General features: G+C 48.2%; 1 protein-coding gene across 2 annotated transcripts in view; it reads right to left on the reverse strand.

Moving 5' to 3' along the window:
* SLC39A14 (solute carrier family 39 member 14) overlaps positions 1 to 4,809 on the reverse strand; it is a 31,356-nt gene extending 26,547 nt beyond the window's left edge. Inside the window, exon 1 of one of the 2 annotated variants that reach the window (XM_079955096.1) lies at positions 4,677 to 4,809. The gene's annotated coding sequence lies outside the window, so the exon portion shown is untranslated. The remainder of the gene's footprint in view (positions 1 to 4,676) is intronic. The other variant, XM_079955095.1, reaches the window with a different exon arrangement.
* Between the last annotated feature and the right edge of the window lie 8,106 nt (positions 4,810 to 12,915).

Here is a 12,915-nt window from a genome sequence, read left to right on the forward strand (position 1 = left end):
CCATCTGAATGTGGCTTACTGTTTCTCCACCTTTCCCTTTCTTTTAATAGTCTGTTTAAATACACTGCTTTACGGGATTTCTGGACTGGGCTGCTTGCTGAACACACTCAAGGGTGGATTGCTTGAGCTAAGCTGCTGGGTTAAAGCAACTGGGTGGTCAGGAGAGGTGACAGGCCAAAGTTGCCAGGCAGAAGACTTGGAATTCAACCCTACTCCCAAGCAGATCACCATGAAGCAGTGGAAATCCTATACTCTTTGCCCTGGGGGACAAATAAGCAGCTGGTGGCAAGAGGAGTGTAGCACAACAGTGCACCTGTTGCCAGTGGGGTACCTTCCTGGGTTGGCACTGGAACAAGGTGTTGCCGTCTGTCACAGCTGTGCATAGGCACCTGCACAAATTCAAAGTTTATAAAGGTGTTTTTTAACATCCAGAGCTTAAAATTCCATGAGAAGGAAGAGATAAAACTGAAATGAGAAGTGCTGACCTTGGATAAAGGGTCAATAGCATTCTGTGCACTTCAAGGTAAAGTGTTGCTATAACAATGTAATATTAGAAGATCAGCTCTGGCCCTCTCCCCAGATTACAGCCGTTTAAGACCCAGGAAAGGTACAGTAAAGCAGTTCAATGTGAAATGATCCCTGCATTAGGAAGGCTAAAAACTTTCTACCACTATCATGTCACGGTTGCTACAAGAGACACCAAAGGTGTGAAAATAATATTTGACATTTGTACAGCACTTCAAGTGTTTAAAAAACTGCATACATTATTTTATTTATTTAAACTATTTCTATCCCACTTTCCTATTTAAAAATGCTCAGCGCACTACTTACAACCACCCTATAAGGATCATAAGAAAGGAGTATTTATATAAAAACTCCTGACACAACCTCTGATAAGCATAAAAGGAGGCAGTGTTTCATTAAGCATTTTCATTTTACTTTGCCACTAGCAATTAAGTAAGAAAGCAACAGACCTTAACAATTTAGCTAGATGAGTCTCTCCAGATTCTTCACAACACACAGAAGAATTTCCTGTCCACACACTGAAATGAGTTATTCATGATGCATTCACGAAGTTAAGACTAAGCTGCTAATAAGCACCACCCCCTTCACACCACTTGCTTTGCCAAGAAGCTGCCATCAGCAACTCAGCATCAGCCTCCATCAGGTCACAAGGCTTCCTATACTGAACCCTGTCCCACCCAATAAACTACTCTGCATTGCATCATCCAGACACTTAAGGGAGACACCACAGAGACCATCAGATGACAGAATGGAGAATTCACCTGAGGCAATATCACAATTTTGTATACATCCTTCCATTAACCTAAAGCCACAGAAGAGACACTTCACTCTCCAAAATGGTTTGACTTTACCCTTGAAGGTGCACTCTTCCGTTGTCTCCTGAGACAGATGGATCTAACAACCAGTAGAATACAGATGTTTAGCAAAATATTTGGCATGATATGGATGAAAAATTCCATAGTATACATTTAGCATATTATGACTGCCTATAAAAGGTGCTGCTAAACTTCTGTCTTCTAGTTACAGAAAACTAGCACTACTTATACTTCTCCTTAATTAGGGAAAAGACAGAGAGTTTCATTTTTTGGCAATAATAAAATCACATAAAAAGTTAAAAAGTATATGGGTGTTTTGTTTCATTTTGAAATTGTCACACAATTTTCTTTCTCTGTTGCACGTATATGAACCAGACTTCCAAACAACCTAAACAGCATCTATGTTGAATGTGCATTTACAGTGGTACCTCCGGTTACGTACTTAATTCGTTCCAGAGGTCCGTTCTTAACCTGAAACTGTTCTTAACCTGAAGCATCACTTTAGCTAATGGGGCCTCCTGCTGCCGCCGGAGCCCGATTTCTGTCCTTATCCTGAAGCAAAGTTTTTAACCTGAAGCACTATTTCTGGGTTAGTGGGGTGTGTAACCTGAAGCATATGTAACCTGAAGCGTTTGTAACCCGAGGTACCGCTGCACTGACTTACAGTATTATTTTGATAGGGAGCGGATGGCACTATGGTCTAAACCACTGAGCCACTTGGGCTTGCCAATCAGAAAGTTGGTGGTTTGAATCTGTACGACGAAGTGAGCTCCTGTTGCTTTGTCCCAGTTCCTGCCAACGTAGCAGTTCAAAAGTACACTAGTGCAAGTAGATAAATAGATCCCACTGCAGCAGAAAGGTAAACGGCATTTCTGTGCGCTCTGGCACTCATCATGGTGACCTGTTGTGCCAGAAGTGGTTTAGTCATGCTGGCTACATGACCTGGAAAGCTGTCTGCGGACAAACACTGGCTCCCTTGGCCTGAAGCGAGATGAGCACTGCACCCCATACTTGCCGATGACTGGACTTAACTGTCCATTTAACTTTATTTACCTTTTATTATTTGATTTTTATTTATTATTTTGATTCAGGACATTGTTGCTCTATGTTTTGAAATGTAGAAACACTTGACACTGTGTGCTTTAAACATTTTAATAAATAAAATATGGGAAAGGTAAGGTGAATCAAAACTAGCTTCTGCAGAGGACTCCTTTCCCTGTACTATTTGTATCTGCTTCTACAAGTGACTTTCCCCTCCCCTTCAAAGCTGAAAAGTACTTTTGCCCTAGCAAAAATGCTTTTGGAGTCATGAACAGCTGTAGTGGAGCAGTTTGCAGCAGAGAAACATTGGATGAGGAATGCTTCTGCCATGATTCTCTCCTCTAAAACCCACTTTTCCAAAGCTGCTTTTATTGTGTAATGTGCAGTTAGCTGCTAACACATGCATTACCAACACAGTGCCCTCAGAGGCCTTCCCTTGTGTTTTGCAGCGTCTCATTTCTGCCCCCTCCTCCTCCTCAAAAATAATATTTGAAAGAGCCCTTCCACTTTAGCCCACAGAAGGCTTTTTTCAAGTGCAATTGCTGCCAGGGGGATAATGAATATGCATGTATGTGATTGTGATGAGTGCACATGTGTGTGCATGGTGCACACAGCAGTTTACCCAAATTGCAACTGTGCCTATGGAACCACAACGGTTGGCTACCCTTACAAGAGAGCGATTGATGAATACACTGCAGCTGGTAGAGTATACAGATTCCCTCCCACAAATCAGAACTCTGTCTCAGAGGCAAACCTCCATGACATGACAACATTTTCCACATCTTTCATGCGAGTTATGCACTATTCCATCCTGTCCAGCAACTGAAGGCTCAAGCAGGCAGCAAGATAGGGAGTAGCAGTGCATTCACATCTAGCATCTGGGAACACCTTAAACTGCTGGGAAATTTATTCCTGCTTCCATTGAACCCTTATAGCACACCATTAAACTCTGAGAAGAACAACCCAACAGCTATTTACAAGTTTGTATTGGAAGAATAAGTATTCAACAGCATCTCAAAAATATGCAGGCTGCACACATTCATACGTGACTCCCAACATGGTAAGGAGAGAAGAAGTGAGGATCTACTATAAGGGGGATCTGGGTATGTTAGGAAGGGATTGCCTAGGCCAGGGGTCAGCAAACTTTTTCAGCAGGGGGCCGGACTATATTGGGGGGGGGGGGAATGAACGAGTTCCTATGCCCCACAAATAACCCAGAGATGCATTTTAAATAAAAGCACACATTCTAGTCATGTAAAAACACGCTGATTCCCGGACTATCTGTGGGCCAGATTTAGAAGGCAATTGGGTCAGATCTGGCCCCCGGGGCTTAGTTTGCCTACCCATGGCCTAGGTTATGGTACAAAAATGAAGCAGCATGTAAGTATACAAGGCTTGTGGAATCTTTGGAGATAACAATGGATGGGAAAGTCAGACATACATGGTTAGGCACTAGGGCAGGCATGTCCAAAGTCCATTTCGAAACTTTGGGGTAAAATTGTAAAAAAAGCTCAACAACTTTGAAGTGAACACATGTTCACTTCATCAGATCTGGCCCTCTTTGAAAGAAGTTTGGGCACTAGGGGCATGAAGAGTCCTGAGAGGAAGCGGAGAAGATGAGATCCTGGAATGAAGTCCTTGTGCAACAAGAGCAGGGGATCTCAGAAAAGCGGCAGAGCAGTGTGCACTGGAGGGGCGGGCAGGGATCTCCTACAGGAAGCATTGATGGCAGTGTATTCAGTGACCACTGAGCAGGCAGCACATTTAAATAAGCAGCCTTAGGGTTGGAGAAGATGTTCTTAGCAGCCTGGATGGTGGCTCCTGTCTGAATATGTCACACCGCGTGGCTGCCCTTTGGGGCGGCGGGATCCTTCATTCCGACCTTCGTGGAGGGCCGTGGGAAAGGAGATGCTCCCTGGACGCGGGTCGAGCAGCTGGGATGGAAGGATGCTTGTCCCACAGGGGACATTTGTGTGGAGCAGACGGGGGGGGGTCTCCTCGGTGCACCTGAGGATGAATGGAGGGGGGAGTCTTTGGGGCAACACCAGGGAGAGGGAGAAGGGGGTCGGGAGGGGACCCGGGCAGGAAGATCTTGCGCGGGGCAGAGGGGGCTGGCCTGGCACTCTCGGGAAACCTTTCGCCCAAGGGACTTGGGGGGGGCCCCGGAGCGCGCGACCCCGAGGGAAGGCCCCGGGGGCAGCATGACACGTGTATGGATGCGGGCATGTCTGAAGAGCCCAGGCGAAGGGCCCCGCCCGGCCTCCCCTCGGCCCTGGCCCGCCCGCCCCGCTCTACCTCACGACGCGTGTCACGTCCCCGCAGCACGGCCAGCCCTCGACGCGTGTCCCGCCGGCCGCTCGGCTCCCTCAGCGAAGGCCGCGCGAAGAAGAAGCGGCGCCTGACGGGCCGGAGGAGAGACTGACGGGCCGCCGCCGCGCATGCGCCTTTCGAGGGAGGAGGGCGCCCCGCCTCTTCTGCCCCCCCGCCCGCTCCTATTCGTCGGCTCGGGAACTCGGGCTCTGATTTGCATGGGCCCCGCCCACTCGAAGAGCCGGTCCCGCGTGGCGCCTCGAGGGGAGGCGGGGCCGCGGGGGGGGGCGCTTTTTATGATAATGACAATAATAATGATAATAATCATCTTTTGCGGCACTTTGCTTTACCCAACAAAGGCGCGGGGGGGGGGGCGCCTCCCAGGAACCCCCCCGATGCCAAGTCCTGCCTCGCCCCGCGCCCGCCATCTCCCCCCGGCCGCGATCCCGGGGCCGCAGCAGCCCTGGCCTCCCGCAAGCGCCGGGCTTGTCCCCCGGGGCGGCGGGGGCGCCGGGCGGAGAGGCTGCTCTTTAAAGAAAAGAAAAGAAAAGAGCGCTTTTCACAGTGCTGTGCATTTTAGTAGATCTGATTTTATGTTGCTGAAATCCTACTAATTGCTTTTTAAACCATTTTACATGGTTTTTGTATTTTATTTATGTCATAATACACCTTGAGTCCAGGTCTGGGGAAAGGTGGACTGTAAATAATTAAATATAGAATAACCGAATTGTAGAGATGGAAGGGACCACGAGGGGTCATCTAGTCCAGCCCCCTGCAAAGCAGGAATCTTTTGGCCAGTGTGGGACTCAAACCCACGACCCTCTACTGACCAAGCTATCCCATAATAATAATGTCCAACACAAAGTGACTAACAAAAGGAAAAAGTGGGAGAGGGAGAAGTTGTGGGAATATAGGACCCCTGGCTCTCAGTCTAGCCAAGAGGGGAGAGTGCTTCTAGGTACAGAAGACCCCTTTGGGCGAGGGCAACCCCTGGGTCTTATACCAACTGGGGCACCTCAGGAGTGGAATTTCAACTTTGTTAAAAGCATTGACTTGAAGCATCTGCCTGACCTAAGAGTGAGGACCTAGAAAGGAGTCACTGGCAGAGGGGCGGGGGGAGCTCACCCCCCCCCCAGCACCAACGGGGAGGGGGGTACCTTCGCATTCATTCCGAATACTCTCAAAAGAAAGAAAGAAAGAAAGAAAGAAAGAAAGAAAGAACACACACAAACAGTTCTTGTTTAAGCCCTCCCTGCTGAGCTACTTCCAGGGAGTGGATGTGGTTTTTGCATAGTGGAGAATTCAGTAAGGTGATTCTCCACCATTAGCCTGAAGCGATCTCACCAGTTCTACCCCCTCATTCTGCAGCATGTGACGGCAAGTGGGGCAGAGGGGCAAGGGACCTGTTTTGAAATGCTCCCTCTTGTGTTAAAGAAAAAAGTATCTGCAAGTCAGAAAAGCAGAGCTGGCACCAGCGAAGAGACAGGTTCATTTGCAGTTCATGTCACATTTTTATATCTGGGTGCAGGAAAGGACAAGAAATTTTTTTCAGGGCTACAGCAACTCCAGAATGAGGAAAGGTTGCGGCATCTGGGGGGCTTCACAGTTTAGAGGGGGGAAGCATGCTAGTGGTTTTGCAAAGGTGTGGAGAAAGTAGACAAAAGGTTTTGTCCTCATAATACTAGAACCTGAGGTCATCCAATGAAGCGGAATGTGGCAATATTCAGGACAGCCCAAAAGAAAGTACTTATTCATATGGCACATAGGTAAACTATGGAATTTGTCTGGCAAAATGTAATGATGGCCACCAACTTGGGATAGCCAAATTCATGGAGGATAGAGCAATCAGTGACTCCTAGCCACAGTTGTTATGTTCTCTGTTGGAGGCAACATGGCTCTGAAAATCACAAGCGGGGAGAGTGGTGTTTCACTCCGGTCATGCTTACAGGCTTCCCGTAGGCACCTGACGGACCATTCTGAGAACAGGGTGCTGGATTCTAGGAGCCTTTGGCCGGATCCAGCAAGGCTCTTACGTCAGGCTGATGTGGCTGTGCTGGCAAGTTAATGCACACTGCGTTGTCCCAAAGTTCCCCTAGGCACCGTTGCCAGGCCAAGGCAGCCCCTTCACACCTTGCTGCTCCACAGCTGAGCCACATCCATAGCAGCAGCTGGTCTCCTGCCATACTGCAGGGATGGGGAATATTTTTCTGTCCAAAGCCACACTCCCAAGCAACTTTCTGGTGGGGGCCCAGAGGTGAAAGTGGGTGGAGAAAGTAATGCAATTTTTACGGTTGTACAATAGACTAGCTTCCTTACACTGTCACAGCTCTCTGTATTCTCCATCCAGACAAGCGTGAGGCATTACAGTGGTACCTCAGGTTAAGTACTTAATTTATTCTGGAGGTCCGTACTTAACCTGAAACTGTTCTTAACCTGAAGCACCACGTTAGCTAATGGGGCCTTCCGCTGCACCGCCAGAGCACAATTTCTGTTCTCATCCTGAAGCAAAGTTCTTAATCTGAAGCAATATTTCTGGGTTAGCGGAGTCTGTAACCTGAAGCGTATGTAACCTGAAGCGTATGTAACCCGAGGTACCACTGTATTAGTGTTCAAGGACACATTATGGCCAAACAAAAACACTCAAAGCGGGTATGGAGAAGGACCAGTGAGTGGTGCAGCCTTGAGAGTTCTGAGGACTGCAAGCCAGAGGTCCGTGTCCGTCCGTCCGTCCCCCCACCCCACCGATCTATACACCAGCCAGATTACCTGGGGACACTAGGCAATACTTCTCAGGACATATTCCCCCCCCCTATTTTTTTATTAATTTTCACAAAATTATAAACAAACAAGACAAACAAACAAACAAACACAAATCATAATCTTATTAGAAATTATACTCATTAACACTGTTAAGTGACTTCCTCGCTTCCTCTTGGTTGAATTTCCATGCATATCCATTTGACAGTTTTCCAGATCACAGTTCATAAATTATAAAATTTATCTGTAGCTTTAACATCTTTCAATCTTTACCTTTTGAAATTATACATATTGATTCATCACTTAACTTATATAAAATCCTAAGCCTATTCATCCACATAAATATGCTGTGGTTGGTCCTTTGGGGCAAATGGCGTACAGCCCCCAGGCATCTCAGTCTGTTTTCAGCCTGCTCCCACCCACCTGCCTTACTGACGACCTGTCCAAGGAGCTGCCGCCATCTCCTCCTTAGCACCAGTGTTGTCATTGTAGGACTCAGCTGGGAAGAGCATTGGGGGAAACCCGAGTGCTGGTTCTGCCTGCTAATGGGCACCAGCCAGCCACCCCTGTAAAATGGCATGCCAGATCATTGGTCCAACTAGCCCACTAGTATTGATTGTGCTGACTAGCAGAAATTATTCAAGGCTTCGGCTTCCTAAGATTATTTCTGTTGAACATTACATGTTTTCTCACCACAGTTCTCCACCCTGGAGCTATGGGACATCCCCTAACCTGGGGCCGGCAACCTTTTCTCTTTCTACAGTGGTGGGTGAGGAAGGAGGGCTGGGCCACCTTCTCTCTCTGGTTTCACCCACACAACACATTTAAAGCCCTCTTGTGTCACGTTAACTTAACAGCCACAGCTTCCCCCCAACAATCCTGGGAACTGTAGTTTGTTAAGGTACTAAAAGTTATTAGAAGATCCCTTGGAGAGCGACCAACTGCCAGCATCCTTAACAAACTGCATTTCCCAGGATTCTTTGCAGGAAGCCATACTTAAATGTACAAAGTGAATGTATGTCTTTCTTTCTTTCCGCCATCTCCCCACTCCAAACAGTTTTATACATATGATGATATGTAAATGGTCGACCCAAAGTACGTCTGAAAACCAGAGGCTTTCTCCATCTCATAAACCTCTTCTCCAGCTTTTTAAACCCATAAAAGCTACACAGACAATTCCTGTCATAATCTATTGCAGATTCTTCAGTGCAGAAAGATGTAGTGGTTAGGTTCTATCATATAAAGCATCTGTTGATGGGAGACCATGTAAGATGGTAGGCTGTGCATTTCAACTTTAAAATGGCCTCATTATATATATATATAGAAGTGGGAAGCATGTAAATGCAGTTAATTATAATTAGATACATCTACAGCAGCATCCCCTCTAGTGATTCCACCTTCTATCCTTCCCGATTGTTGACTCTGCTCGCTGGGTCTGATGTGAGTTGGAATCCAGCAATATCTGCAGGCCCCACATTTGCTACCCTGTCTGTAGATAATCAGCAGAGTCAGAAACTCTGCATTAGATTGTGACCTGGATTTAACCAGGTTAAATTAAAGGGTTTCCCCATTCAAGCTTATTACTTGCACTTTTCCTACAATTTCCCCAATTACAGCCACTTGGCTTGCCACAAAAATTACATCAGAGGAACAATGGCACCTCCCATCACCTTGACTTTAAAAGAAACATCTGCTGCTGCTCCTGTTATTACAAAATCAGTGTCTTCTAATGTGCTAAACGCACACTGTGGGGCTCTTTTCAGAGTCTGTGCACTATTGTTAAGTGTGGCCTTCCTTAATATTGAAGGTAGCTTTCAAGATGAAGGCCTTGATTGTTGAAGGGAAAGAGACAAAAAGGCTTCTGTATGTCCCATACACAGAAAAGCATGGTACCTGCCCACTCCCAGGCTAGCAGTTTACTGTAGGAGATGAACCACTGGTGGTCTCTGAGCTCCAGAGTAAACTCAAGAATAACTATCCTTGGTCTGCACCCAATTAATTCTTTTCTGACAACAGATTGAGGTCATACTGTTGAATTGCCTAATAAGGACCAGGTTCAGGGGTCAGGACTGTCATAATGCACTGCACAGGTCTTAACCATGCCAGCACTGAAGGATTTTTTTTTATTTTTATTTTAATCTTCACATTTATTCCACAAGCTAATTGCCCCCCCCAAAAAAAAATTCCTATTGTACTACATAGTTTTAACTGGCCATATTTTTTTCATCTACGTGTACATTGTTTTCATTGGCCAGGGTTTATCAGCTGTGTAAACAGCAAGTTTGTGAGGGGTGTGTGTGTGCATGCATATGCAGCATGATCTGTGTAAATGAGTGAAATATATGGGGGGGGTGTAAAAGAGGGAGGGGTGTGTGCTGGGGAAGGGCATGCCTGTATGCTTGTGAGAGGGGCCTGTGAGATGGGGGGGGGAGAGTGCAACTAGTTTCAGAGAAGCACATACGTCTGAAAGAAAGAGGGGAAAGGTATATATACTTGTGGGGGCAAGGGGGGCAGTCATAAAGGGACATGTACAGCATGTGACACAGGCCTCAGCTGTGTGAGCAGGTCCATGATCTGTGGGGATGGAGACAGGGGGCTGGTCTGCATAGGAAAGTGTCTGCAGGAGTCACCTGTGCAGAAGAGAGGTACATGTGGGTTTTGTGATAGTGGGGGGGGGGTGAGAGGGAGGGAGGCATGGATGAGCTGTGTGTGAGGGACAGGGAGGATATACATGCATGTGTGGAGTTTGTGTATATACTGTTATGAGTCGGGGGGGGGGAGGCCCCTTCTAAATCCTGGATCCAGTACAGATTAAATTCCCACGAAAGCCATGCTAGCTTCCTGGGGAGACAATTGCCCTCTAAACACAAGTTAACAAAGGAAGTGGTTCTGTGCCAGACGGCAAATGGGGGGGGGGGGTCCTCCTCCCTCATGGTGTTGGTAGTTAGACAGACAAAGGTCAGCGTTTTAGAGTTGAGTTGTATGTGAGGTAGAAGCTAGTAGCAAGTCCGCAGGCTGGGCAGCAGGGAGACAGAGCCATGCCTGATTTCTGCTGGAATCCGAGGCTGTGGCTAGGGGAGAAGCAAGCTCTCCTGGGCTGTTAATGCTGGGAGCCTTTCCATCGCAGGCTCAGGTTGTATGTATGTTTAAATAAACCATCTAATGATGCCACGGTCTCCATTGTCCCCCATTCAAGGGCACCGAGCCCTGGGCAAGTGGCTGGAACCCCTGGATGCTGCTACTGCTTGGAGACTGGGGTGGTGAGCAACAATATACTGTACTTTTCCATGTATTAGACAAGGGATTTTTACTCCAAAATAGTGTTTAAATACAGGGCTTGTCTAACACACAGGCAGTACATTGGGAGACCAGGTGATTGGCTGCCGCTGCAAGCTGCAGCTTGTAAGCGGCAATTTGGTGAGTGATGGTTGGCTGCGTCAAGGGCTGCTTTGGATTGGCTGCTGTTGTGGCAATTGGGTGTTTGGTTTCTGGCTTGTGTTTGCGAATGGACAGACACTTGTCGCCTTCTGCGATGCAAGCGATTCTGAGCTCTTGTCTTTAGGGTTAGTGATTTTCTGCATTCCCCCCCAACAAAAGCTCAAGAACCTTGGGCAACCCCCCCCCCCCCAAAAGCTCAGCAACTCTGGTAATATAGCCATCTCCCCACATTTTCTTAAATTATAGCCATTTTCTTAAATTATAGACAGAAAAGTATGGTACATGCCATGAAAGGGCGAGTGTGATGGACAAGCACTGGGTCTGCTTCTTGGGGACCCAGCAACCAGTCAACACGTGAGTACACCCAATTAGAGGTGGGGGGAATTAAATACTGACAGTGAGCAGTTAGAAAGGACTCTGTGTGGAAGGGCTTGTTTGTGGCTCAAGAGGGACTTTGGGAGGGCAGAAGGGTCCTGTCAGGGAACTGCCATCAGTGCCGGAGGGAGAGAGCAAAATCCAGAGAGATTCCAGAGAGCGCCCCGGGATTGGGAGAGGCAGCCCATCTTCTGGGGAAGAGAATCATCGTAGCACCAGTGGAGAAGGGGGGCAGATGGGGGAAGCGGCGAGGCGGTCCCATGACCAGTGGAGAAGGGGGGCAGATGGGGGAAGTGGCGAGGCAGGGAGAGTAGGGGTCCTCCGCTGCCTTCGCCCTCCTTGCGCAGAAGGCTTTCGCACAGAGAGAGTAGGAGGAGACTAGGCGTCAAAGAGCTTCTTTGCTGGAAGAAGTTTAAGAAATGCCCACTGACGGATTCTGCCAGTGATTGAGGCAGCCACGGGTGAGTGGCTGTCCGGACAGAAAAGGTTCACTCAGGCAACCCAGCCAGGTGTTTGCAGCAGCTTACGCACAAGCAACCCCTAGAACCATTACAGCAATCCGTCAGTCCCTGACGTTGCTTGTGCGCAGGCCCGGAGAGGCAGCACAATGAGCCAAACAGGGCCGGCCGGAGAGACAGAGCAAGAAGCCATGGTGCGAGGTCTGGTCGAGAGGAACCGAGACCTGGAGGCGCATGTCGCTACCCTGTCTGCACGGCTGGAGGAGAGACGGGCTCAGGATGCACAGGTCAGAGCCACCCCGATAGGGAGGAAGGTACACAAGTTTGGTGGAAAGCCCCAAGACTACAATGCCTTCCGAAAGGAAATTCAATACGCTTTGAATTTGCAGAAAAATGACTTTGCGGATGATGGGGAGAGGGTGGCTTACATTGTTGGACATCTGCAGGATGGGGCGCGCGAATGGATCAGGCCCCTAATGGCGACGCAGAATGATGCATTGAAAGATCTTAAGAAATTCTACCAGGCAATGGACGCAATGTTCTCCAGCGAGGTGGAGCAAAGCGTGACACGGAGGGAGCTGATGGGGTGCAAGCAGGGGGGCCTGTCCGTCAGAGACTACTGGTCGCGTTTTGCGATGTTAGTCCACAAGCTCGGGTGGGATCTGGACTCTGAACCAGTACAAATGTTGTTTGAAGCGGGTTTGGACCCCGAAGTGAAAGACAAGTTGTCCCGAGCGCCCCGCCCGCGGTCGATGAACTCACAAAGGCTGTGCTTGTGATCGGAGTACGCCAGGAAGAAGCTCAGGAGAAGCGGGAGATAAGGGCAGAACGTTTCCATGGCAACCGCATTCCGGAGATGCCGAGAGAGCCTTCCCAGGCGGCAGAGCCGATGGAAATTGATGGCGCGCGAAGTTTCAAATGCTGGCAAAGGCCGGAAAAGGGAGGGGAAAGAGTAGAAAACTACCAAGAAGTGTTTCCTCTGTCAGCGACCGGGACATTTCATAGAATCATAGAATCATAGAGTTGGAAGAGACCACAAGGGCCATCGAGTCCAATCCCCTGCCAAGCAGGAAACACCATCAGAGCACTCCTGACATATGGTTGTCAAGCCTCTGCTTAAAGACCTCCAAAGAAGGAGACTCCACCACACTCCTTGGCAGCAAATTCCACTGTCGAACAGCTTTTACTGTCAGGAA

The sequence above is a fragment of the Podarcis cretensis genome (genome assembly GCF_951804945.1).
Source record: "Podarcis cretensis genome assembly, chromosome: 15".
Taxonomy (NCBI): Eukaryota; Metazoa; Chordata; class Lepidosauria; order Squamata; family Lacertidae; genus Podarcis; species Podarcis cretensis.